Source organism: Ursus americanus, chromosome X (genome assembly GCF_024610735.1).
Source record: "Ursus americanus isolate L20-20 chromosome X, mUrsAme1.1.p, whole genome shotgun sequence".
In the NCBI taxonomy this organism is placed as follows: Eukaryota; Metazoa; Chordata; class Mammalia; order Carnivora; family Ursidae; genus Ursus; species Ursus americanus.
Genome location: NC_142164.1, coordinates 105,385,091 through 105,411,404, shown reverse-complemented (window position 1 = coordinate 105,411,404; position 26,314 = coordinate 105,385,091). Strand labels below are relative to the sequence as shown.

The following is a 26,314-nucleotide window of genomic DNA, read 5'->3' as shown; positions in this document are numbered from 1 at the left end:
CTATGCTGAGTGAAAAAGGCAATCTCGAAAGGTCACAGACAGTAAGATTCCATTTAGGTAACATTCTCAAAATAACAAAAGTGTAGAAATGGGGAACAGATTAGTGACCGCCAAGGGTTGGGATGTTATGGGGAGCATACTACACAGCTATGGGTAAAACTATACAGCTCTGTATCTTGACTGTGGTTCTTCCAATTGGTTATTGTTCCAAAATAGGAAGTTAAAAAAAAAAAAAAAACAGTGATCAGACTGAACCATATGAAATGCTGATAAGAATGTGGAGTAACTGAATCTTTCATACACTGCTGATAGACGAGTATAAATTGATATAATCACCTTGGAACATAGTCTGGCCATTCCTACTAAAGCTAAATGTGTGTGTGTGTGTGTGTGTGTGTGTGTGTGTGCGCGCGCGCACGTGTGCGCGCGCGAACTTTTTGGTTTGATATACACACACACACAGATACCTTTTTGTTTGACAACTCCCCTCTTCGGTATAAACTCAAGTGAAATGAGATCATATGTCCACCAAAAGACGTGTACTAGACGTGGTATTTTATTCATAATATCCAAAAACTAGAAATAACTCAAACGTCCGTGAACATTAAAGTGGATGAGTAAATTGAAGTATATTCATACAATGGAAATGAGACAGTCCTGAAAAGAACAGACCGCTGCTACACACAACCACAGAGAGGCATGTTAGGGACATTTTGCTAAGGGAAAGGAGCCAGATACAGAAGAACACATGCTGTATGATTCCATTTGTGTGAAATTCAAGAACTGACAGAACCGGCTGATAGAGATGTTAGAGGTCAGAACATTGATCATCTCAAGAGAAGGGTGTGGGTACTGACTGGGACAGGGCTGGAAGGAACCTTCTCAGGCTATGCAAATGATCTATATCTTACTCCGGGTGGTGTCCACATGGGTGTATAACTTTATAGAAATTCATCAAGCTGTACACTTAAGATTAGAGCACTTTAGTGTATGTGAGGAAAACCTCAATAAAAAGTAACAAATGAACAAACAAACCAACAAGAAATGACAAACCAAACCACTGGTAGTGGGAGACTGTTCTGCAATATCCGGGCTACTGGGTCACTTGGAATGGGGCACTGAAGTGAGGAGCTATGTGTGATGGACACAGAGCCACCTTCCTGCTCTTTGGGGCCCCTGGCATGGAATGCCCTTCCCATCTCTGCCACCTCCCTTAGTGGCACCAATTTAGCCCCAAACCTGGCGTCTGACTCTTCCGCCCAAGCTGTGGTATGTTTTAGTACATTTACTTACCTCTGTTAAAGGGCTTATCACACCTTAAGTAAATATCTGTTTGCAAATATTTGCAGGGAGAAATGTGGCACAGTGCTTAGCCGTGTGGGCTATGGAATCAGGTGAGATTGCCTGGGTTTGAATCCCTATTCGGTCACCTACTAACCCTGATTTCGGCAAGACCTTAAATTCTGTGACTCTTCACTTTACACCTGACAGAGGGTTATGATATCCAGTAAACTCCAAATTAAAGATAGGTGAGGGGTGCCTGGGTGGTGCAGTCGGTTAAGTCTTCGACTTGTTTTGGCTCAGGTTGTGATCTCTGGGTGGTGAAATTGAGCCCCACATCTGGCTCCGCGCTGGGCATGGAGTCTGCTTGGGACTCTCTCTCCTTCTCCCTCTGCCCCTCCCCCACCTCAGTCTCTCACACTTGGGGACAAGAAGCAAATCTGATTCATTCCTGTGTTCCTAACAATCCAGTGCTTGCCACACAGCTATGACCACCATAGCCTAATGGTTAAAAGTAAGGACTCTGGAGCCACAGAGACTTGGGTTCAAAAGCCAGCTCTACCACTTACCAGCTGTGTGGCTTTGGGCGTACAACTAAACCTCTCTGATACCAATCTCCTTGTTTATAAAACAAGAGAAGAAATGACGATTCATAATGCTCCGCACAGTAGCTGGTGCACAGTAGAAGCTCAAATAAACATCTTCAGCTTAAAATAAACATGTATTTAACTGAATTGAACCATCGAGGGGTTGTAGTTGAATCTACAGTATGAACAACTGTACTTCTCTGAGTAATCCAAACCTAAAGTCTGCATGGGGTTTTGAAGAAAATATTTGCCCACAGAGTATCCATCATAGCTGAAATGTGAAGTGTATTATTTAGGGGGAGGGAAACTTCTTTTACTTCAGACTCAGCCAGTGTGGGGAGAGAAGATGTGAAATGTCCCTTCCCCTGGGGTGAGGTGGGTGAACCAGAAGGAGGGGAAGGAAGAGCTGTCCTTTCCATCCCCTCCTACAACTGGAGGCTGGTGTGTGGCATTGGGCCCAATGAGGGGTATTGATTTGTTCTTTCCAGGAAGAAACGCACATTACTCATCTTTTAATAGGCTGTCTTGTTCTGGAAGGCAACTCCTGCGACTTTGAAGTAATGCACTTGTGTGGTTTAGGTATAGTCTGCTTTGGAGGAAATTCTGCTTTGGGGGTATGCTGTTTTGATTAAGTGGGTGCACAGGAGAGCTCTGTTCTCAGTCCCATGATTAATGGAGGAAATGTCCTTAGTCCTGTTCTCTGCCTGGTCCTTGCTTGACTCTCATGGTACACGATCTCCCCAGAGCTCATTACGACTAACAGCTTGTTCTATGGTGCTGTCTTCTCCCATATGGTCAAATGTGTCATTCTACATGGGCGTTTGAAAAGTTCCTAGTCCAGTCTCACTTTGCCTGGCACCGGTCACTTTTCTCAACATTTCTGCATCACCTTATTATTTTGTCCTCACAACAAAAACTGGTGAGGTCACATACTGACCCGTTCCACTGCCAGGCAAAGTGAGGCATGAGCGGTAGAAAATGGAGGACGGAAAGAATGAGAGTTAGGCACCTTGAAGGAAGAGGAGCGGCAGAGGCATTTAGGACCTAACTAATCATTAATTAATTAATTAATTAATTAATACTATATAGCACATGGTGCTTTTTCTACTAGGAAAAAGGAGAAAAACAGATATATGGAAACACTGGGAATGTCAGACACTTAAAAACACTTTCCCAAAATATACTGGCACAACTTTATGGAATAGGGATTCCAAAAAAATTATACTAAATATAATTTCCTTCTGTATCTGTGAGTTTATTAATTTTCTATCAATATCATTGTACGCCTGTTAAGTATAAGACACACTGGAGAAATGGAAGAATGAAGAAAATCATGTGACCTCAAGAAGTTTATCATCTAGTAGAGTTTAAGATACACCTATAAAACAGAATATGGCAAGTGACTTCAGGTTTTCAGAGGAGGGAGAGGCCCATGGGAGCAGCAAGCAATCCCGGGGAGGTTTTCATAAAAGGCATCTCTGAGCCTGAAGGACTTCAGATTGGCAGCCATGAAGGGGCTGTGAGACACCACCAGAGAAAGCAGCTGCCGTAAAGAAATGCATCAGAAGCCAGAAAGCAGAGGACTCTCTCTCAAAGTGTCAGAGTAATGACAGTGGGGCCTATTCCTATCGAGGCCTGTTTTAGAAGGCTTCAGCGAAGGAACCTGAGCTACATTCTCTCATAATGTGCATTCTCTCCACTTGGGTTGTGCATTGTGCAAATCCAGAGCAGGGTTTGGGTGCTTTCTGAAAGCGCTGGTGCAATTCTCTGCGGTAGGGATGTGGCAGAGGAAACTTTCCTAATCATACGTGGATGCCAGTGTTAGTGGAGATGAGTCCCAGTGAAGCTCACAGATAAAGCCAGATTGGGCTGTGCAACTTCTGACCCCAGAAATAATTTGGTCTAGAAGGCTGCTTTGAAAACTACCTGGGATTCCAGCCAAGAGGGTTTTGGACCATCTGATTTGTGTCGCCGTGTTTGGTTGAGCCCGAACGTGGATAGCCGTACAGCTCTGGGCTGAGAGCTCACCTACCCTGCATTTGGCCCAGGCAGCTGTTCTCCTGGCTGTCTTTGCTAGATGACCTTTTCTATTGTTGCCCCCGCTCGAGGGATAAACCTGGAGATGAGGTGTAAAATCCTGTCCCAGCAGGCTGCAGCGCAGGGGGATTAGGACGCCACCTGGTTTGTGCCCTCATAGAATTACTGACCTCCGTGGCCTGGAGTGGCCTCTGCCATTATTTTTAAGCCAAGTAGTTGGGAATTAGTCATCACCTAGAATTTAGTATGTGTGTTTCTTGGCGTCCTAACAGAACACTTTGCTCAGTACACATGCAGTATATTTACCCTTGGGTCCAACATATAATAAAACGGTGCTGTTTTGTAATAGTTCCTCATGTCATAGTCCAGGATGATGGATCATCTTGAGCCTTTAGCTGCTCACTTTGGTCTCAAAAGGGAATGGCTTCAGCGATCCTTTCCCACAGGTAGGCTTGGGTCAGAATGGGCCCTTATCTAGATGCCCTTCCTCGCAAATCAAGAGCCATTCCAGTTTTCTCCCTGTAACAGCAGGAGGGATACAAAAGGCCTTCTAGCTTGGGGGGATGGCTGCAGGATCAAAGCTTGTTAGTTTCCAGGTCTTATATTGCCTTCTAGATGACTAGTTTGGCCCCTGACCCCTACTCTGCCCAGCCATTTGGTTCCTGTGGATTCTTTGTTTCTTTACTACATGGCCACTATTTGACGCCCTGCCCCTTGCCTTCCTGGCTGCTCAGTCTCACTGTCGGTCAGCTCTGTTCCACCCTCCCTGGAGCTCTTGCAGTCTTTCTACAAAGGGACCGTTTACCCAGCTCCTGACCCCTGGTTCGGCCTTCACTGTGGATCTGACCGGATCTCAGCATCTTATGGGACAACCATATAGTCCATCTCTTCCAACCCTTTCTTCTCCTTGCACTTGGCTCTGACCCTTACCTCAGCCCTCTGGACATGGCTACGTGTCTTATCTTTGCAAACCCCTACTGCCTGTATTGGTGCGAATGATACCATGTCCACATGTAAAATCCTTATGACTCAGCATCCCCACTCCTAGGTATCTATCCCAAAGAACTGAAAGTAGGAACTTGAACAGATCTCTATACATGAACATTCATAGCAGCACTATTCACAACAACAAAATGTGGAAACAACCCAAGTGTCAGTGGACAGATGAATGGATAAACAAAATGTGGTCTATCCATACAATGGACTATTATTCAGCCATGAAAAGGAATGAAGTTCTGACACAGGCCATAGCATGGATGAACCTTGAAAACACTATGCTAAGTGGAAGAAGCCAGGCAGAAGGGACAAATATTGAATGATCCCACCTATACGAAATATCTAGAATAGGAAAATTAGGAAGCGGAATAGAGGTGATCAGTGGCTGGGGGAAGGGAAGAATGAGGAGCTGCTGTTTAATGGGTACAGAGTTTGTATTGGTGATGGGTACACAGTATTGGGAATGTAATTAATGCCACTGAAGTGTATACGTACAAATGATCATGACAAATACTATGCATATTTGACCACAATTTTAAAAACTTTTTTAAAAAGTCTCTGTAACCAGCACAGTATGAGTTACCCCAAATGGGCTTTCTTCTTTTGGTGCCCTGCACCCACTTGGCCTCTCAGTACATCTGTGGACAGTAGCTAGCACCTAGAAATGCTCAAATACGAAAAACAGATGAGTTTACCTAAGGACAGAATTGACTATACACTAGTGGCTTCACCATTACCAACAGAGTTTATGCAGCAGGACTGCCAGGGCCTTGCAGAGTTACAAAGACAAATGCACTATAGGGGAAAGAGTCAGGGCCTGCATTTCTTAAGAGAGCAGAGAGAAGCAGCAGAGTGAATTGAAAAGGACAGAAGGTACCTTGCATGTGCCAGAAAGCAGGAACACAGAGCTCGTTGCCCCACTCCCATTCTTCAAGTTTCTTTCTTGGATCAGCACAGTCGTAGGAGAAACCTCATCCCCAAACAGCCATTCCGTCCCTGGCACAGTTGCTTCCCCAAGAGGGCAGTGTCTCTGGAATGTGTCCAAGAGCAAAATGGATTTTTAGGGATCAAAGACTTAATTCATATAAAAAGCAAGGTTTACAACTGGGAAGAATTATGATTCGGTGCTTCTTTTTCTCCTTTCTGTAATTTATTTCTGGTGTGTTAGAAAACCCTGGGGGAAAATTAATGTGATTTGTTTAAAATTAAGACAGGCTCCAGTGAAATTTTCATTATACTCCCCAAACCTCAAAATTAAAAAGACACCATGAGAACGTATATAAATTTCCCTCAGTGCTCTAAATAATTCCTTCAAGGTGTACTCTGTAATTTTTATTGTGTCTCTAAGCTTAAAATTCACTTCCTAAAATATGTAAACAGCAGTGTCAGGCAAAGGATGGACATCCCATTTTGTACACAGAAAATAAAAGCCCAGAAAGGAACAGGAGCAGCCTGCTTTGATTTGTTTGTGGGAGAGGCAGGACCAGAGCCAAAACCTCCTAACTCTTCCAATCCCGGCCTGTTTGCAGAGAAACCGTTCTGAACAGATGGAATGCAGGGATTAAGATCAGGTTTCTTGGCTAAGGTCAAAATGACAAGACAGCAGCACAAGAAATCCTGAGGAGTAAGGGATAAAGCACCCTGAGCTCAACATCTTCAGGCCTGAGAGGAACAGTTTCTCAACCTTAACTTTCCAAACTGTATGCATCCCAGCCAGTGTGGGCCTAGCTACCAGCCATGCTAGGATGTTGCCTCAGCCAAAGGCCTATCAGGGAAGCGTTGAGTCAGGCAGAACTGGGCAGGACTGGGACTAAGGAAACTCACCTTGCCTTGGGTGGCCTGTAGTTCAAATCAAAATGTTCCAAATAATAGGGAAGCCTTGGGTCTAGAGGGACATCAACACAGCAGGGGTGCAATTCAGTGAATGGGACAGCATGGCAGGAATACCTGGCCAGATTCTGCATGTGAGAACAGGTAAGCAGGGCATCCTTGGGGCTCAGCCAGTGGCTGAGGATAGTCAACTCCAGCACCTTGGAGAGAGAGAAATAGAAAAGCTGGTAAGGCAGTCAAAGCCTGGTCAGACAGACAAGGGCCTGCTTCCTGGCCAAAGGGTTTACAAATCAGGAGAAAGGACAGCAGTTCAAGTATACAACTAGACACATGGGATAAGAGTTAAGGTATCATTTGGAAATGCTTCTGGCTGTAAATATCAGAAAAACAGCTAACAGTGGCTTAAACCCTAAGAGCATTTATTATTTACTTCATAAAGAGTCCAGAGATAAGCAGTCCCAGGATTCGTTCAGGAGCTCAACAAGGACAGAGAGATTTCGGGGTTTTTCTGTCCTTCCACCTACCAGTCTTCAGCATAATGGCTCTTCTGCCCTTGGACTTGCTACCTAATGGCCACAAAATGGTTGCCACAGCTATAAGCATTTTATCTTCAAATAACTGTCCCCAAAGGCAGAAAGTAGAGGAAAATATTTCTCAGAAGGGTTCTACTTATGTCTCATTGGCCAAAGTTGTGTCACATCAGTACCCACAAGACCACATAGTATTTGACTTTGAGCTTCTGCAGTGTGAGGTAGGCAAAGGAAATAGAGGAATGGTTATAGAATACCAGCCAACAGTACCTGGCACAGTGGGGCAGGGTGGCCGAGGCTTAGTGGGACATGCCGGCGCCCAGGGTCTCCCCACCAAGCACCCCAGACACCACGCTTGGCCAGCCAGACCAACTCCAGACCCCCATTTCCTAGTAAAGATGGAGCTACTAAAACTCTTGGGACTAAATCTTTGGTTGAAGGTCTTTAGTGCAGACATATGTTTTGGAACAATCCTCTTAACCCAAAACCGTGTATGTGAAATCCTCTCTTCCTGTAAGAAATAATGGCGAAGTCCATCATTAGGGATGGCCGAGCCTACCCTGGCCCCACCCAATAACAAAATTTAGTGAAACTGCCCCCTAAGACTCTGGTCTCCTTGGGTGGCCTCTAGGAGGCCAGGGCCTCAAATTAGTTCCTATGATAGGCTTTCTAGCTGTCTTGGCACCTGAGTGTTCCTATAAACCAGATGACCCTCTCCTGACAGATGTGATTCCAAATCACAGCAACTGGAAACAGGGGCAATGATAGCTAACACTTACAGAGCATTTTCTATGAGCCAGGAGCAAGATGCTCTATGCCCTTTCTGTGCCCAGACTTGTTTAACCCTTGTAACAACCCTGTGAGTAGGCACGGTTATCATCATACCTATTTTACATATAAGGAAACTGAGGCACACCGAGGTTAAGGTACTTTTAGTAAATGGCGGGGCCAGGATTTGAAGTAGGACAGCCTGGCCCCAGAATCCATACTCTGAAACACTACACTGCCTCTGATCCAGGTCAGCTTTGCAGTGCTTTGAACGACACATGCAGACGCACAGCGCGCAGAGGCAGGAGGAAGCATATGGATGAAGGAGGAAGGCAGGGCACTACCATTCATTCGTTCATTGCCCCCCCAGGGTCTGGTGCCCTTACCTGGTGCTGTTGTAGTAGGTTGTGGAGGCACCCACCGGACAGGGAGGATCACTTCATCTGGACAGTGGCACACTGTGTTAATAAGAAACCTAAACGGAGAGTGTCTAATCCAAATATTTGTGAAAAGAGCAGTCTCTGCTCTGGGCCAGGCAAGATCAGACACGGCCTATGTTAGGATGGAGTTGTCACTTGGGTTATACTTAACATTCCCACATAATGGAGTCTTTGTGAACTTTTTACAAGACATAAACAAAACATCTTGTTTCTCATGCAGTTACTTCAGAGAGATTTTCTGGCTGCCTGCCTAATGCTGACATGAGATTGCTTTTGTCTTAACTGCTGAAGTCATGAGGTAACAGTATTTGAAACACAAAGCTTGCTCCTATCTGTTTTCATTGCTTTGTGACTTTTTTGTCCATGAAGTGCCAAATATAAAATTCACTTTAAAAAGGTTTTGTATCCATATAGATTTCCTCCAGGGCCCCTTCTAAAGGGTACTCACAACTTTATAAAATATATGAAATTGGGGAGGGGGGTGCCTGAGTGGCTCAGATGGTTAAGTGTCTGCCTTCGGCTCAGGTCATGACCCCAGGGTCCTGGGATCGAGCCCCGCGTCGGGCTCCCTGCTCAGCGGGGAGCCTGCTTCCCCCTCTCCCTCTACTGTTCCCCCTGCTGTGCTCTCCCACTCTCTCTGTCAAATAAATAAAAATCTTTAAAATATATATATATATATGAAATTGGGGTTAAAATATGTGGACTGTTTAATGACCTAGGGTTTTGAGGTTGTAACGATGAAAGTCAATCACCCTCTGACTTTGGCAGCACCTTTAGGTAACTCGGCCTCCATTGAGGGGAATACAAAAATTCTAAAAGCTCAAAAATAATATTTCACCTAAACTGGGTGTTTGGGATTTGCTTCTAGATGATGTGTGAATCACAGGGCAAGTATACAGTATTTTCAGCCAAAGGGTGACTCTCTAATGACATAATCTACTTTTGGGGCCACCATTACCTCACCTTAAGCTGATTCACTCTAATGACACAATGGGTGACATTAATGACATAATGTGATAAATAATCACCATTGAATACCCTAATTCAACCTCTTTCATCATTTAAAGTTTGATTATAAAAAAAAGCGATATAGAATGAAGACTTTGTTTTACTGCAAAGGTGGAAATTGAAATTTAGTATTTAGGATATAGTCCAAAAGCCACCATCTTAAAAGTTCCTTCTGCCCATTATTAGAGATAAGGAATAGCCTCTTGTGGGAGGGTGGGCCACCTGGAATGGTACCAAGTAAGGAAGAACTTTCTAAGGGTCAGGTACAGAGCTAACTCTCAAGGTTGGCCCTAAGCAAATGTATGAAGTTGGGAAATTTTGCCTGTCTGCAACCCCCATGTCCCTTTCTTGACTTGGCCCCCTTCCCCTCACCCTCCCACCTCTCTCCCTTTCTTTCTCTCTAATGGAGGAAGGGGTGGTCAGGGAAGGCCTCAACATCACTGTTTCTTTTCCAGACTCTTGGCTCTTGCTTTCCAGTTATCCAGGTTGATTAGATCCATTCAAATACTGCTCAGGCAACCCAGGCTCAGAGGAAATTAATTTGTAGCAGCATTCCAAATTAATAGCTTACAGGAGAAATGCAGTTTTTAGGCCAACCAGCAAATAATACATTCCCTCACTTGCAAGATCGCCTTCTTCCAAGGCAGAAGAAAACAGCAATAGTCAGGATAGACTAAGTCAGCCTGTGGTAACAACTCGGAACTTCAGTGGCTTACACTGAGCAAAAGGTATTGCTCACTCATGCCTGATATCTGGCATGGCTCTGTTCCTTGCCATATTCCCTCAGGCTGTTGAGGCAAAAGAAAAAGAGAGATCATGAGCCACAGGGAAAGGGTACTGAAGAAGGAGAAAAAAAGGGAGTATTTGGGGGAACAGTAATACATCTGCCACAAGTACATGGGACTGTTTCTCAGAAGACCCCTAGGCTTAGAGTCAAAAAACGGTTCCCCTGTCAGCTCTGCTGCCTAACAAACTCTTGACCTTGGACAAGTCTCTTCACCTCTCTGAGCTTCATTTTACAATTAGGAAAATAAGGAGACTGAATTCCATGACTCTCAAGGTGCCCCCCAGCTTGGAGACCTGAGGTTCTGATTGCTAGAAGAGGGACCCTCTCGCCAACCAAGGCCTTCAGTACACTGCCAAAGTTTTTCTCTAGACTCTTCTGACTCTATCAGAAGGTACTTTATTTGGGCTATAAAAAGCCTGATGTCTCAATTGGGAGTCCATGTCTTTTTTTTTTTAAGATTTTATTTGTTTGAGAGACAAAGAACGAGCAGTGGGGAGGAGCAGAGGGAGAGAGAGAGAGAGAGAGAGAGAAGCAGACTCCCTACTGAGCAGAAAGCCCGACGCAGGGCTTGATCCCAAGACCCGGGGATCATGACCTGAGCCAAGGGCAGACGCTTAACTGACTGAGCCACCCAGGTGCCCATTGGGAGTCCATTTCTGACCCCCAGAACACAGAAGATGATTCAGATGACTCTGTTCTCAATTCTCCCAAGGAGAGTTAAGAACAAGTACCATTCTAGATGCACAAGAAAGAAGTTAGCTCATTCCATACAATGTGTGATGTGCACCAGGGTCTAATTCTCTCTTGGAACTCTCTTCTAATTATCACCTGGGTCTGTTCTTTGGATTTGAAGGAGCTCAGTCAGCTCAATCAAACCTCCCCAAACCTTCTGAGAAATTCAGTGCTGTCCCCAAATGTCTGCAAATTCCTAGGAGCTCATGGTTTCCTGACCACTTCTCAGTAGGAATTCCAGCTCCTCCTGAGTCTCACTCACACATTTCTTCCTATTCTGTTCTCTCATCTCATCTCTGTCCAGGTGAGAAAGGCAACGCCTTTATCCTTCATCTAGTTGAGGGAAATTAGCTATCCCCAAAGCAAAAAAGTTCTATGTTATGTGTCCCAGAAGTTAAAACCCCAACTAACAAAATATGTCCTTAATCCTTAGTACTTTGTTCCCTCAATGTTTAATTCCTAGGTTCTTAGCAAATACTGCAATTCTCTTTTTTTAGGATTTTATTTTTAAGTTATCTCTTCACACCTACATGGGGCCCGAACTCACAACCCCGAGATCAAGAGTCACATGCTCTATCAACTGAGCCAAAAGACACCACTGCAATTCTCTTTCTTTTTAAGTCACCTGAATCTTTCTCCAGGTGAACACTCATTCTGTTTACTTTGACGTCCTTTGTTTTCAAAATGTATACTTTAATTGCTTTTCAAAGTTGTATAAATTTGTTTATGAATACAAGAGTCTCCATCCCCTGAGGATCCCAACACAATTTCTGGAAGGGGGGGGTGCATCTTGGACCACACACATGAATTAGAGAAGCGGTAAAGCTGATGTGTTAAGAACTGAGGCAAATTGTCATTTGGCTCTGGCTTGCAGGTGCTCTCCTCCTTTCTTCTCACATAAATAGTTTTAGTAAAGGTCAAATGTTTCTATTTGAAAAACTCTTGAGTCTGTGGTCTCATTTCCCCATCAGTTTCAACAGAAAACATTCCAAAAAGACATAAGTTTATAGCAAATAGTGAGTACTGGATGACCTTGTTCTTAAAGTTTTCCACCTGCTCGCTGCCAGGAACTTCTCCAGAATTCAGCCTTCTGCCCACTGCCTGGCTCCCTGCCCACTCTCACTCTCAGCCTTACACCCACCCTGGGCCCTCCTGTCTTCACTGACTCCAGGAATTCCCACCCGTTTTTATACTGGCAATTTTGCCGAGACCTTTGTCATCTCTTTTCACTGTCCAAGTGCTTCGTCTTCCATCTCCTAAGCAGCCCTCCAAAGGATTTTATTTAGGCCCTTCCCTAAATTCTGGTAGCAGCCAATATAATCAAATGTTCGTGCTGCTGTGCTACCTTACAAGGAGTCATTTGGTAGAGATACAAATGCTGCTAGGATGGGTTTGACCAACCTTAGTAACCATGTCCCCAGGTTTCCTATCAGAGATCTTAGCCTCCCAGTATCTGGGAACTGGTCTTCTTGTCTGATTTCATTCTTTCTCGTTATATATGACATACTCTAGGACGTAGGGGCTTAAACAATCATCTCATTCTCTTTCACCATCCTTTAGTTGACTGAGTGCTGCTGGGTGGTTCTCCTGCTCCATCTGACGTCAGCTAGGACTACAGTCATCTGGGGCCCAGGTGGTCTGGAACATTCAGGATAGTCCGCTCACATGGCCGGCGGCAAATGCTGGTTGTCTGCTGGGCGCTCAGCTGGGGCTATTGACCAGTGTATGTCAGTTCTCCTTTATGTGGCCTTGCCTTGTGGCTCGAGCATCTCACGGCACGGTGACTGGGCTATGAGAGAGACTGTCTCAGGAATGAGCAACCCAAGGGAAAGAAGCATGTGCTGGCAGTTCTATTAATGACTGGGCTCGGAATTCCCAGAAGTCAGCATAAAGCCAGTTACAAGGCAAGCCCAAATTCACAGGAAGGGGAAAAAAGTTCTACCCTGATGGAAAGAGTGGCATGTATGTAAAGGAAGGGAAGATATCACTGGGGCCATCTTTGGAGACTAGCTAGTACACTGTCTATTGCTCCCAGGCACGCAGTGCCTGCTTCCCCAATACCTGCTGTCAGATCACAGTAATAACTAGATTTTGGAAAATCTTCTAATGACCTGATACAGGCCTACCATACCGACATTTTAGATCTTGGGCTATCCAAAGATAATCATATTCTATTAGTCCTTTCCTTGTAAACCAACCTTTTGGCTTGAAATTTTCATTGCAAATCTAGAATTTTTTTTTCTGCTTCTGTTCTTATATTCAGACCCTGACAGTATCATTTAGGATCCAGTCTGGAAAATAGAGCCCAGACCAGTTATTTTAACAGAGTAAGTTTAAAATAGGGATTTAGTAGAGGGGCGCCTGGGTAGCGCAGTTGTTAAGCGTCTGCCTGCGGCTCAGGGCGTGTTCCCGGCGTTCCGGGATCGAGTCCCACATCAGGCTATTCGACTGGGAGCCTGCTTCTTCCTCTCCCACTCCCCTGCTGTGTTCCCTCTCTCGCTGGCTGTCTCTCTCTGTCAAATAAATAAATAAAATCTTAAAAAAAAATAGGGATTTAGTAGAGCAGGTACTGGAGGCCGGGAAACATAAAACAGCAACAGTGAGGCAACTCAAAGAGAGTAACTGCAAGAAACAAAGGGAAGAAGTCAGTTCCCAGAGCCTAGGGGCCCAGAGGAAGGGTCCCATGGAGCTGGGACCCAGACCTCTGAGCGGGGAGGGGCTGGGCTGGCGCTGGTGCATCGGAAGCACGGGAAGGTGACCCTCCTGACAGAGCAGAGTGTAGTTGCTGGCTCAGGCTGGACCCAGGAAGGAGCAGTGCTTTCTTCTTCCAGCCTTGCGGTCCCTTCCCAGTGCCCCTACAGGCAAAGCCTAACAAGACAGCCGGCGAAGCAGGCGCACTCACAGAGTCCCCACCCCAGCATCACAAAGAAGAGTTAGGAATTGAGGAACAATGGCTAATAACCTGCACACTGCTTTACTGTGAGGGGCAGGGATTTTATTGAGTTATTTTATTTCCATGAAGGATGTGTATAATATCGTTTATGGAGATTAGTGGGGAGAAAGGAGCACAGGAATTGCCACAAGAGTGAAAATGTACTTTAATCTACACCCCAGGGGCAGTTAGCGAACACTGAAGGGCTCTCATCAGTAAACCACGTTCCAGGGTAGCTGATGGCCATCTGAATCTTCCCTGGGGCTTTTATATTAACTCAGGGGATGCAGAAAATCATTGCTCATTGGTGAAATGAGTGGTGCTGGAGATACATGAGGGACCAGAAAGAGCCCACGAGCCTCACGGCTCTTGCATAAATAAGAAAACAAGAATCTACTACACCGACCAGCCAAACATGTGCTTACACCAATCTATTTGATCTGGTGTGTGCTCCCTTCAAAAAGGACAACAGGGGCCTGATCTCACTAAAAGGCCTGGTCACCTGTCTTCACAGCAGTGCCAGTCTGCCTTGGATAAAACCTTTGGGACCAGGTGCTTGTCGGCATGCCTAAGGAACTGACAGCGAGCTCACTGAACTCACAGGGACAAGTTGTCTATCTGGTGACTGTTCCCTCTAAGTACTTGTTAGCTTTGGCAGCATTAGCTTTGCCTTCGTAGTGATATCCACCTGGCAATGCGGGAGGAGATCCATAATTCTCATCTGTCTCTGATCATTAAGTATTTCCTTATATTAACCAAAAACCTTGGCGATGACCGAACAGCCACCCTGGACCAGGTTCCTTTACAAGAATGCTAGGAGGAATGGGGCTGGTGGCAGCACTCGCCATGAAAAAGCCCCAAGGAGGTCAGATTCAGGAGGCCAGTCAGAAGAGCATCCACCCACGAAGGTGCTCTTTCCAGGGCCTCTCCCTGGAACCCTGGAAATGTGTGCGTTGAGAAGCCATTTCTTCACCTTGTAATCCATGACCCTCCAGTCCTCCAGATCCCAGAACAGCCACTCCCTCCAGCGTCAGCCCTCTCTCTCTCTCACCTACCCTCCTCACCCAGGCCCTGTCCTGCTGGGCTCCTCTCTGTGGCCTCCGGAACAATTCCGACCTGCGCTTGGAGAGGTTCACTGTCCTGTGAATGACAAAATGGGCAGAGGGCAAGTCCCCAAAACCAATGTGAAGTTCAAGTAGCTGTGCTGAGAATTTCGCGGCAACTTTTGAAATAATCGGGAGATAAAGGGTCACAACACAGAGGATGGGAGATATTTTGGAAGAGGTTAATCATACAATCTGAAGTTCTCCACATCCCTGCTTGCACATGTAAAGTGTTTCCACCGTCTCTTTATAACCACTTCCTACTGCTCCCCGACACACACGAACCCACATGCTTTTCTGAAGAGATTACTGATCTCATCTGAGAAACTATCAATTCAGTGTTGCCAAGCCCTTAAATTAGCCGGCAAAAATCAGGCTACATTTTAAAAGGACCAAGCTTTATATGAGAAGAAATTCAGAAAACAGAAAAAATAAATGCCACGAGTCTATACTGTAACCTGGGATGATTTGGGCCCTTTGGCAGAAGCTATTTGGCAGCTTTGGTTATGATATCTTTTCTAGCGTTTGGCCAGGATGGGATTTTTCAAGGCATTCATGCAGCTCATTAAATATGTTATTATGTTGGCTTATGTTTCTCTTTCAATTTAAGAACTCAGCTCTTAGAAAACATTTGCCTGAAATGAGTCCAAGTAGTTTAAGCCTCAGAAGCAAATCCATTTTGACTAATAAAAGACTAATTGTCTAAATAAGCAAGATGGTTTTTCTTAAATGAGAATCTAATTGTGAAATCCTATATCCTTAAATTTAGCAAATTACTAGCATAGACATTTCTAAGCTATGCAACTTGGATCCGATTTCTCATCATCAGAAAAGGAATAATTTCTCTATCATCAGAATTTGAAATGAGCTGCAAGAAAGCAGGCCTCAGCTGGCAATCACCTCTCGAAGTAAACAAACCCATATGCTGGGACCTGGAAGATTTGGGTCCTCCATGACTTCTACCGTCCTCTCCATGCACACCCTACACCCACCAGCCAATCACCTTCAGATCCTTAATCGGTCTTCTTCTCTGCCCTTTATTGGGGACTAGGAATGGCTCCCATCCTTAATGAAATTTTCTTCCTCATATTCCAGAGACAAGACATTAGTGCTTCTATTTTCATGTAGAGCAGGTAGTCAGGTGTGACTGATCGAGTCTCCCAGCCCTCAAGCCGGAACTGCATATTGACACACTCTAAAAGAGAAAATTAGCATGCAACATCTGGGTCTCTTCACTCAGAAATGCATCAATTAAGAATTAGTCTTCTGGCTATAAACAAATAACTTAGAGCCGTGCATCTTACAAAGGCAGATCTCCTCACTCTGTCCTGGGGGAGATGCTTTTGTCCCTTGGCATACGGTCAGCCACAGAGCTGATCAATATTCTGGCTGTATCCTTTGAATTGTTGCAAACGTCATCAGCCCAGTTCTGTCTTTTTATTACAGCCACAGGGTAAAGTCTTTCTTCACACTATTGGGCTCACCTGTAGGCTGTCTTGCAACGTAGCATGCGGATGACAAAAGTCTAACAAAGGGGAGATTTGTGTAATGAAAATGAGCAGCAGAGACCAGAGAGGACTCTGAAGAAATGAAAAGGCTATGCACATATTTCATTGCCTTGAGCCTTTTGGACATGTGTATATCCTAGACTTTTCAAAATAAATTACTTTGAGCAGACCCTCAAACCAAATTGTATTCTCCGTTGTTTGTTCTCGTTTATGTGTTCGTTCATTGAATAAAAACAAAATGAGTACTTCCTGTATGCAAGGCACTAACTTGGACAAGCTGGTGAAACAGAGTCACAGTCTCCAACCTCAGGAAGGTCACAGGAGAGACAGCCAATTACATAAGAAAAAACAATGCCTGGTGATAAAGGCTCTGATAAAATCAAGCGCTGGAGCTTCGGCAACGCACAGAAGGAGCAACTGGTTCAGTATGACAGGAGGTACCATTTACACTGGCATCCAGGTGAATCTCCTGGGGCCAGTGGGAGCAGGGAGGTAGGGGTGAGGAAGAGAGACAGAAGAGTGCGTCAGCAGAAGGCAATAGCATGGATGAAGGCTTGCAAGCGATCATCTCCTGATCATCCAAAAATCAAGGAAAATGCAGTGAGAAGAAGAAGAAATTGCAAAAGAAGGTGGGAAAGGAAGAAAACAGATTGTGAAGGGTTTTGGACTGAACCCTAAGGTCAAGGAAAAGTGGGGTCGATTGGGTTGTTGCTCCCAATTCTTTCCCCCCTTCATGTTACAGAACTGACCACAGCTTTACGGTGTGCAGAGCAAACGTCCCTGCACCTTGACCTTGGATTCAGCAATGTGACTTGCTTTGGCCAATGAAATGGTAGCAGAGAAGGCCGGCTGAAGCTGTGAATGAGCTACTTGGGTTCACTTGTCCTTTTGCGCCCCTGCGGTCGTCTGCGTCAAGGATATGCCTCAGGGAGCGCTGCGCCTTCGGGCTAGGCCCTAGAATGACAGTTCATGGATGACACCTAAACCCAACCAGAAACCTGGCGTCCTACCCAGCTGAACGCAGCCTGGGTGAGCCAAACTGCTGCCAACCTACAGACTTAAAAGCATGAAAATATTTATTTTGGTGAGTCACTCAGATGTGGGGTTGTTATACAGCAAAAACTGACTAAAATATAAAACCATGGCAAATTTTGCAGAAGGGAATGACACGGTCATAGTGGTATTTTAAAACACTCCCTGGCTCCATTATGGAGAACAGATTGAGGGAGAGAAGACCAGTTGGAAGAGGAACACAGCCAAGTTGGGAGATGGTTTTGTTAATCCAGAGAAAAATAAATGATGTTGGCCTTGCCTAGGGTGTCAGCGGTAGGGGGCAGAGAGAAGCCCTGAGTCTTGTTTAATATGTATTCCTTTAGTGCAGTATTCTTGTTTGGGGGGGGGTTCTTTTTAATATAAAATCTATTTTCCTCTAAGACCAAAATAAACACAATCTCTCTAAGACATTAGAGCTCAGGCCTGTTTAGCAATCCAGCTTCATTTGTTCATTCAGGTACTTATTCTACTGCCATTTATCGAATGCCTGCCAAGTGTCAGCATAATAAAATACGCCATCCCTGCCGTCCCACATAAGCAAACAATTGCAATAATGCATTGAAAGTACTGTAATAAAAATGAGAATAAAACCTACAGCAACATGAAGGGGAGAATAAAATCCTTTATTCTATTAATGTTCCCGGAGACATTTATATTCATTTGTATAGGCAGCAGTCTTTGTTTTATTCACTGATATATCGCAGGTGCCTGAAAAAAAAATGCCTAGCATGCATAATTAGTGGATGCCTAACAAATATTTAGGTTTTGTGCTTAATTTCCTGAACTGTGCCTCAGATTCACCCTTCCGTCCCTTTCCAGTCTGGACTGCCTCAGCTAGGATGCCCATGAACTGAGATGGTGGTCAGTAGGTTCAAGTAGCAAAGTGAGTGTAGGATAAAAACTGAGAAGACATTGCATTGGGCCACCAGGACGATGCTACTGACTTTTGAGGGCAGAGTTTCAATAGAGTGCTGGAGTAAAACACCGCACTGCAAACACAAGCTTCCTTACCCTGCTTCTCTTCGTTTTAAGTGCTTCAGCAGTAGGGACTGGAATAGTCACCATATGCACTGCAGACGGGGAGGAAAGGTACACAACCAAGAAGGGCTAGCAGGATGGCTACTCCCTTGATGGTGTTTATCTTAATGAATTCACCCTGGTCTAAGTCTGGCCCTTGGCTGTTACTGTCTATGAGCTTTATCTCAGAGATCATGACTCATACTAACCCACAGGGGACTAAATATGACACCCCAATATGCTTCATGATGAATTTTTATTGAGAAATATAACAGCTGTGTGGACTTTTTTATTCTTATTTGTCAGAAGGTAGCTTCAAGTGGCTTGAGATATTTAGAATTAGAGCAAAGGAAGAGGTTTTAAGTGTTAAAATGGAATCAGGTTTGTTTGTTTTTTAGTATAGGTGACATCCAATGTTACTTTAGTTTCAGGTGTACAACATAGAGATTCGACAAGCTTATACATTATGCTGTGTTCACCACAAGTGTAGCCATGATCCGTCCCCATACATCACTATTATAATATCATTGACTGTATTCCTTATTCTGTGCCTTTTATTCCCATGACTTACTCATTCCATAACTGGAAGCCTGTATCTCTCACTCCCCTTCACCCTCTACCCCCCTCCCCTGTGGCAACCATCAGTTTGTTCTCTGTATTTATAGGTCTGATTCTGCTTTTTGTTTATTCACTTTTTTTTAGATTCCACTTACGAGTGAAATCATATGGTATTTGTCTTTCTTAGTCTGACCTATTTCACTCACCACAATACCCTCTAAGTCCATCCAGGTTGTCTCAAATGGCATAATCTCATACTTTTTCATGGCTGAGTAACATTCCATTGTGTGTATATACTGCATCCTCCTTATCCATTTACCTGTTGATAGGAAATTAGGTTGCTTCCATATCTTGGCTATTGTAAATAATGCTGTGATAAACATGGGGGTCCATATATCTTTTCAAATTAGTGTTTTTGTTTTCTTTGGGTAAATACCCAATAGTGGAATTATTGAGTCCCATGGTATTTCTATTTTTAATTTTTTGAGGAACCTCCATACTGTTTTCCATGGTGGCTGCACCAGTTTACATTCCCACCAACAATGTACAAGGGTTCCTTTTCCTCCACATCCTCTTCAACGCTTGTTGTTTCTTGTCTTTTTTTATTTTAGCCATTCTGACGGGTGTAAGGTGGTATGTCATTATGGTTTTGATTTGCATTTCCCTGATGATGAGTGATGTTTAGCATCTTTTCATGTGTCTGTTGGCCATTTGGATGTCTTCTTTGGAAAAATGTCTCTTCAAGTCCTCTACCCATTTTTTAATCAGATTGTTTGGTTAGGTTTTTGTCTGGTTGGTTGGTTGGTTGGTTTTGAGTTGTTCTTTATATATTTTGGATATTAAACCCTTATCAGATATATCATTTGCAAATATCTCCTCCCATTCAGTAGGTTGCCTTTTCATTTTGTCGATGGTTCCTTTGCTGTGCCAAAGCTTTTTAAAGCTTTTTATTTTGATGAAGTCCCAATTTTTTTTCTTTTATTTCTCTTGCCTTAGGAGACTATGTAGAAATAGTTGCTAGGGCAAATGTCAGAGAAATTACTGCCTGTGGTTTTTTAAGATTAAAAAAATTTTTTTAAGTAATCTCTACACTTAATGTTGGCCTCAAACTCACAACCCCAAGACCAAGGGTCTCATGCTCTACGGAGTAAGCTGGCCAGTCACCCCCTGCCCATTTTTTCTTCTGGGGTTTTTTATGGTTTCAGGTCTCACATTTAGGTCTTCAATTCATTTTGATCTTATTTTTGTGTACGGTGTTAAAAGGTGGTCTAGTTTCATTCTTTTGCATGTAGCTGTCCAGTTTTCCCAGCACCATTTATTAAAGAGACTGTCTTTTCCCGAAAATGGAATCAGGTTGCATTAGCTTAACATAATTTCAGGGTTTGAAGTGTCAGGCATTTGGGATATCTGTTGATACTCCCAGTAGACCCTCTCCCCAGGACAGTGCATAGAAAGCACTTCCCATGTTTACCTAGCTCACCATGCTTTTTTCTACGGCTCCATTACTGACCAAATATTGCTTCTGACTGACGCTTAGGTTTCCACAAAGCTTTTGAGGACAATTCCCTACCTCAAGGCCACATAGCTCTCCTACGTGGAACATTTCAATCCAGAAAGGTTGAATAGGCCAATGTAATTGTAAAACAATCTGCAAGTGAAGTAATGCTAAATAAATTAAAATTTGACCGGTTCTTCTTATAAAGCTGGTTGTAGTACCATAACGCTGGCACACCGATTTTCATTTGCGGTTATACCTCCAATGAACCACAAATTAATAAACCATTCTGTTAGTGATATATTCACCTTTACATCTCCCCCAACTTACCCCTAATGGACTTAGCAGTTTCAAGATAAAATTGCATGGTACTGAATAAAATGTAAGCAAAATGTAAGCACATGTATGTAAATCATATCACCACAGATCACCATTCTTATCAAATTTAGCCTATCTGCATTACCCGTGCATTTATTGCTCTACAGGTTATTGGAACAGACTAGCAGATTTCGATTGGCAGTTACATTCAAATCACCTGGTCGATTGGGAATGGCAGTCTCTTGCAACTTTCTCCATCTTAACTGGAAGGGGAAGTCCTTTCTTATTTACTTAAAATCTTTGATTGGCTTGTTAGTATTTCTACTAGAATTGGGACTTGGTTTCCAGTATAAATTGTTGTTTTTCTTTGGAGGTATCTGTCTTCAGATGTCTGGTTATTTGGGCCTATGAACTCATATTCCCATGGAGGTCCTAGCAGCTTGGCCTTACATCAACAAGTAATGGCTGAAGGCCAGCCCTAATCTGAGTCAACTCCAAAGTTCAAGGGAAGCAGCAAGGAGTACTCCCCGTATGCAAGTTCTCACACAAGGCTCTAACTATTTCATTTGCTGGGGACGGGATGGTGAAAGAGTCACCTGTTTACTGTTAATCCTACTGAGCAAGTTCTCAGGCTAGGAGTACACCTTTGGACCCTCAGAGTAGTGACACTTGAAGAAGGTAGTCTCCATCGGCTATGCAGGGAGCAGGGTGATTGCCTGAGGTAGTCAGGAAGTCCGCCCTGTCTTCAGCCACTCCGCACCCCAGGAGCACCTGGGCTCTGCTTAAATTACTCGCACATTCCCCCGCAACCATACTTTGGTCTCACTTGATCGTGCCCCTCAAGAGAAGTCCTGCATTTGCTTTTTCCAAGAGCCCTGAAAATGATTCAGTCTGCGACCATCTCTTAAACTAATTTCCTATCTTGGGGCTGCCAGACCATAGAGGTAACATAAATTCAGACCGAAAACTACCCTGAGAAAAGGTGATGATTATTTATATCCATGGATGTGTGTGTGTGTGTGTGTGTGTGTGTGTGTGTGTGTCCCACTCAAAGCTCAGATTAGGGTAGACAAGCTTCTTTGTTTTCTACCCCAGCTAATGGATGGCTTTCCTTTCTACTCCACCGTAGCCCTTTCAGGGTCCCAAGTTTATACAAGCTTCTTAGTTCCAGTTCCCCATCTTGTCTGCTCCCAGACCCTTTTCTCTGGACCCCAAGGCTGTTAAAATCCAAGCATCTTGATTACAAAAATAAGAGTTCTCTCTTCCTCTTGCGGGGGGTGGGGCAGTGTCAGCAGCTCCTTACCATGTGGAACTATAGGTCCAGCTCTGATTTTGGCCTTGAAATATTTTCCTTACTCTCCTAACTATGCATTTAAAATGATACTTGCCGGGGCACCTCAGTGGCTCAGTCGGTTAGGCTTCCAACTCTTGATTTCGGTTCCAGTAGTGATCTCAGGGGCATGGGATCAGGCCCCAGGCAGGCTCTGGGCTCCACGCAGGGTCTGCTCCTGATTTTGTCTCCCTCTCCCTCTGTCCCTCCCCCCACTCATGCTATAAATAAATGAATGAATAAATAAATAAATAAAATCTATAAATAAATAAATTGATAGAGAGAGAGAGATAAAATGATACTTGTCTCCTCAGGGTGCCTGGGTAGCTTAGTTGGTTAAGCATCCAACTCTTGATTTTGGCTCAGGTCATGATCTCTTGGGTCATGAGATCAAGCCGCAGTCTGGCTCCACGCTCAGCCAGGACTCTGCTTGAGATTCTCTCTCCCTCTACCCCTCATCCCACTTGTGTGCAAGTGCACATAACACCCTCTCTCTCTCTCTCAAATAAATCTTTTAAAAAAAGGATATTTGCCTTCTAAAAGAAAATAAATAAACTTTAAGAAAAAGGTGGGGGGGCGCCTGGCTGGCTCAGTCAGAAGAGCATGTGACTCTGGATCTCGGGGGTCGTGAGTTCAAGCCCCATGTTAGGCATAGAGATTACTAAAAAAAATAAACTTTTTTTAAAAAAAGGTGCTTGCCTTATTTTATCCAGCACTTCTAGGTGTCCTATAGTAGAAGGGCTTTCAGATTATCCAAACTGCCACATGGCCCAAAATGAAGGTCTTATGGGAACTTAAAGAACATGTAAACACAAACATGTCTACAGGACCAGGGCTAGTGTGAAGACACGCCCCCTCCAAGCGATTCTGATGTGTGTCCCCACTTCAAAACCACTGGAACAGAAAATAACAAGCCTGGATCATTACAGCATTCAAGAAGACTGTTTATATTTTGCTGGAAAATAATCTTTGTCTGTCTTTCAAAAGAAATGAAACCTTTATTGGCATCTACAAAGATAAAATACTTTTGTTACAGATGATTGCCTTTTGATGGTTAGTTCTTTTTATAGTTAATTGGATGCAGAAGAATTTGTTGGAATTATGTATTATTATATAGTGAACAATTCCATTTTCTGAAAGGTGAGGAAAAAAAGATGTATCATGTTTCCTGCATGAAAACTTTTCTTGGCCAAACTTTTGCTGAGCTCTGAAAACATTTTAAAATTTTTGCATCATTTGCTTTGGCCTATCAGTACGCCAAAAACCAGTATCAGAGATTTTGACCTTTGGCAGTTTTGTAGCTGAATGGATAATAATTCAGCAATTTTTAATTGTGCCACTGATAAGATAACTGAATAAGTAAATGAAAATTTCCAAGTGCCTAGTATAGATATCCAGTCTGCAGTTCTCACCAAAACCCATTAAATCCAAATGTATAAAGTGTCCGTTGTGAACACTGTACATAATATTGTACAGAATTTGCCCAGAAGATACAAGCTAAATTTTTCAAGTCACCTATCAGAATTATTGTTGACACAATATATGCTCTGTGTAAAGGTGATAAAAATAGAAATTTTAAAAATTAGCTTTCTGCAAGTGTCTTTTCCCAAATAAAGCCTCAGATGGCTCTGCCAACCCCCCCACCTCAAAATGTTAACATAAATAAATAAGTAAAATAAAAAACTAAAAAGCAGAAACACACAAATAGGAAACCTACTTAAAGGCCAACCTAGGATCACAACGTTTAACATCAAGGTTCATCGGCTAGACCCCTCCAAATATATCCTAAATCCAGCAACCTCTCATCTCCACTGCCTCTCACTGGGACATCACCATCAGAGACCTCAGTGGCTCGCACAGCACAGTGTGCTCTTGGGACCCGCAGTATGGGCATCACCTGGGAACTGGTTAGAAACACAGATTCTCCACCCCCTCCACCACCCTAGATCTGATTACGCAGAAGCTCTGGGGGTTGGGAGTGGTGAGCTGTGGTTCTCTTTACTAGACACTTAGGGGGAAAGAAGTAGAGAATGCTCAGTCAGTAATGTATCTTGTCTTCTCATACACTTAGCTATGAAGTTAATTAAACTTTCCTATGGAAAAGGTACCACTGAGTAATTATTTCTTTTTAATGATAGTGGGTACCCATACAAACAACAGACTTTTCACTTAAAATGTAGTAAGCTTTGATCTTGCTCTTCTTAGCAATATCTCCTAGCCTATACCAGGAATTCCATGCAGCATGGGGTTTTTTTGCTGAAGGTTATAAAGGTAAAATTGGGAAACAGCAGGGCTTCTGGAGAATGGCAGAAAAGCCAAATTGCGATTTCCTAAAACATGAATATTGGCAGCGCATGTCAACTTTAAAAGGAACTGGTCATTGGCACGAAGCACAGAAATAATCAATAGCACTTCCCTGGAGTAAGTCCCCAATGTTAAATTTATAGTCTTTGGCCATTTTTTTCCTCAGCCTAGGATCTGAGAATAGCTGGGGTTAGGCAGATATATTCTCAAAGATCTGCAGCAACTTATCCCTTTAAAACAGGCCCATAGGAGGTTACCAGGGGCTGGGAGGAGGGGGGAATAGAAAGTTATTATTTAATGGGTTCAGAGTTTCTCTTTGGGATGATGAAAAGTTCTGGAAATAGTGATGATGGTTATATACCATTCTGACTACACTTAATGCCACTTTAAATGGCTGAAACTGTAATTTTTATGTTATGTATCTTTTACCACAATTAAAAAAAAACAGGTCTGTAGGGATTTCCATTTCCAGTAATATGGCATGTTAGCTATCCTGAAAAACTTCCTAGGACAAAAATACATAAAATATTAGAAAAGTATTTTAAATATTTCATAAATGCATGGTTGAGGTAGTGGAAAGTTAGGGGAATCCTCAAAGGTTTTATTTTTTTAAGATTTTTAATTTATTTATTTGAGACAGAGAGAGAGATCAGGAGCAGTGGGAGGGGTGAGGGAGGGGGAGAAGCAGACTCCCCGCTGAGCAGGGAGCCAGACTAGGACGCAGGGCTTGATCCCAGGACCCTGAGATAAGGCAGACGTTCAACCGACTGAGACACCCAGGCGCCCTTCAAAGGTTTTAAACAAATTCAGGATGAGAAAACATGAATTCAGGAGGGGAGTAAGCTCTCAAACTGGCGGCTGCCCTGATGTCATCTGCCGACCTTAGCTATTTCAATGCGCCCTCAGTAGGGACGGAAGATGTGGAAACTGGACCCTCGGTGAGTGAACTAGAACACACCAACCATCTCCAGAGTGTGACGTTAAAGGAGAAACTCACCCCTCCTGGCCTTGGCCATAGATGGAAGAGGAAACAAAAGTCTCCCATCAAATTTTTTATTACAAACTAGCCTCCGGCAGCTTTGAGCCTGTAAGTCCTGATAATTCCTATTGCTCCTAGATGAGGCTTCTTTTCAAACACCATCTTTTTTAAAAACATGGAAAAATCATAGTAGATAAATTTTTCAGGTAGAACTCACCTAATTCATTCACCTGTTCTTCATATGACATATTTTCCAGACCACTTACCCCCCGAAGAGTATTTCTTTGGGTACTTTCTGGTTTGTTCCAGGATCCTCTTAAGGAATGATGGCCACAATGGGAAATGATAACACAGATTTGGCTCAACCTGTACAGAGTAGAATAGGACTATTACTGCTTGTGATTGGTGTGATACTTATCTACTAATTGATAACAAATACCACCAAAACTGAGTGTCTTGAAGTAACATTTATGATCTCACCATTTCTGTGGGTCAGGAATCTGGGTACAGCCTTAGCTGGGTCCTCTGGCTCAGGGTATCTCACAAGGTGGCAGTCAAGTTGTCAGCTGGGCGCAGTCCTCTCACGGTTCAGTGGGGGAAGGATCTGCTGCCAACCCTGCTCATGAGGTTGTGAATAGTATTCAGTTTTTCAGGCTATTGGTCTGAAGGTCTCAGTTTCGCGCTAGCTATTGGCCGGAGGCTGCCCTCAGTTCCTTGCCTC

At 43.7% G+C, this 26,314-nt stretch overlaps 1 long non-coding RNA gene across 1 annotated transcript in view; it reads right to left on the bottom strand.

Annotated features, from left to right (window-relative positions):
- LOC123797211 (uncharacterized) overlaps positions 1 to 26,314 on the bottom strand; it is a 49,763-nt gene that overhangs the window by 13,674 nt on the left and 9,775 nt on the right. The window contains exons 4-7 of the long non-coding RNA XR_015723286.1: positions 26,074 to 26,209; positions 16,035 to 25,959; positions 6,726 to 6,931; positions 5,779 to 5,931 (exon numbers count right to left, since the gene is read on the bottom strand). This is a non-coding gene — a long non-coding RNA (uncharacterized LOC123797211). The remainder of the gene's footprint in view (positions 1 to 5,778; positions 5,932 to 6,725; positions 6,932 to 16,034; positions 25,960 to 26,073; positions 26,210 to 26,314) is intronic.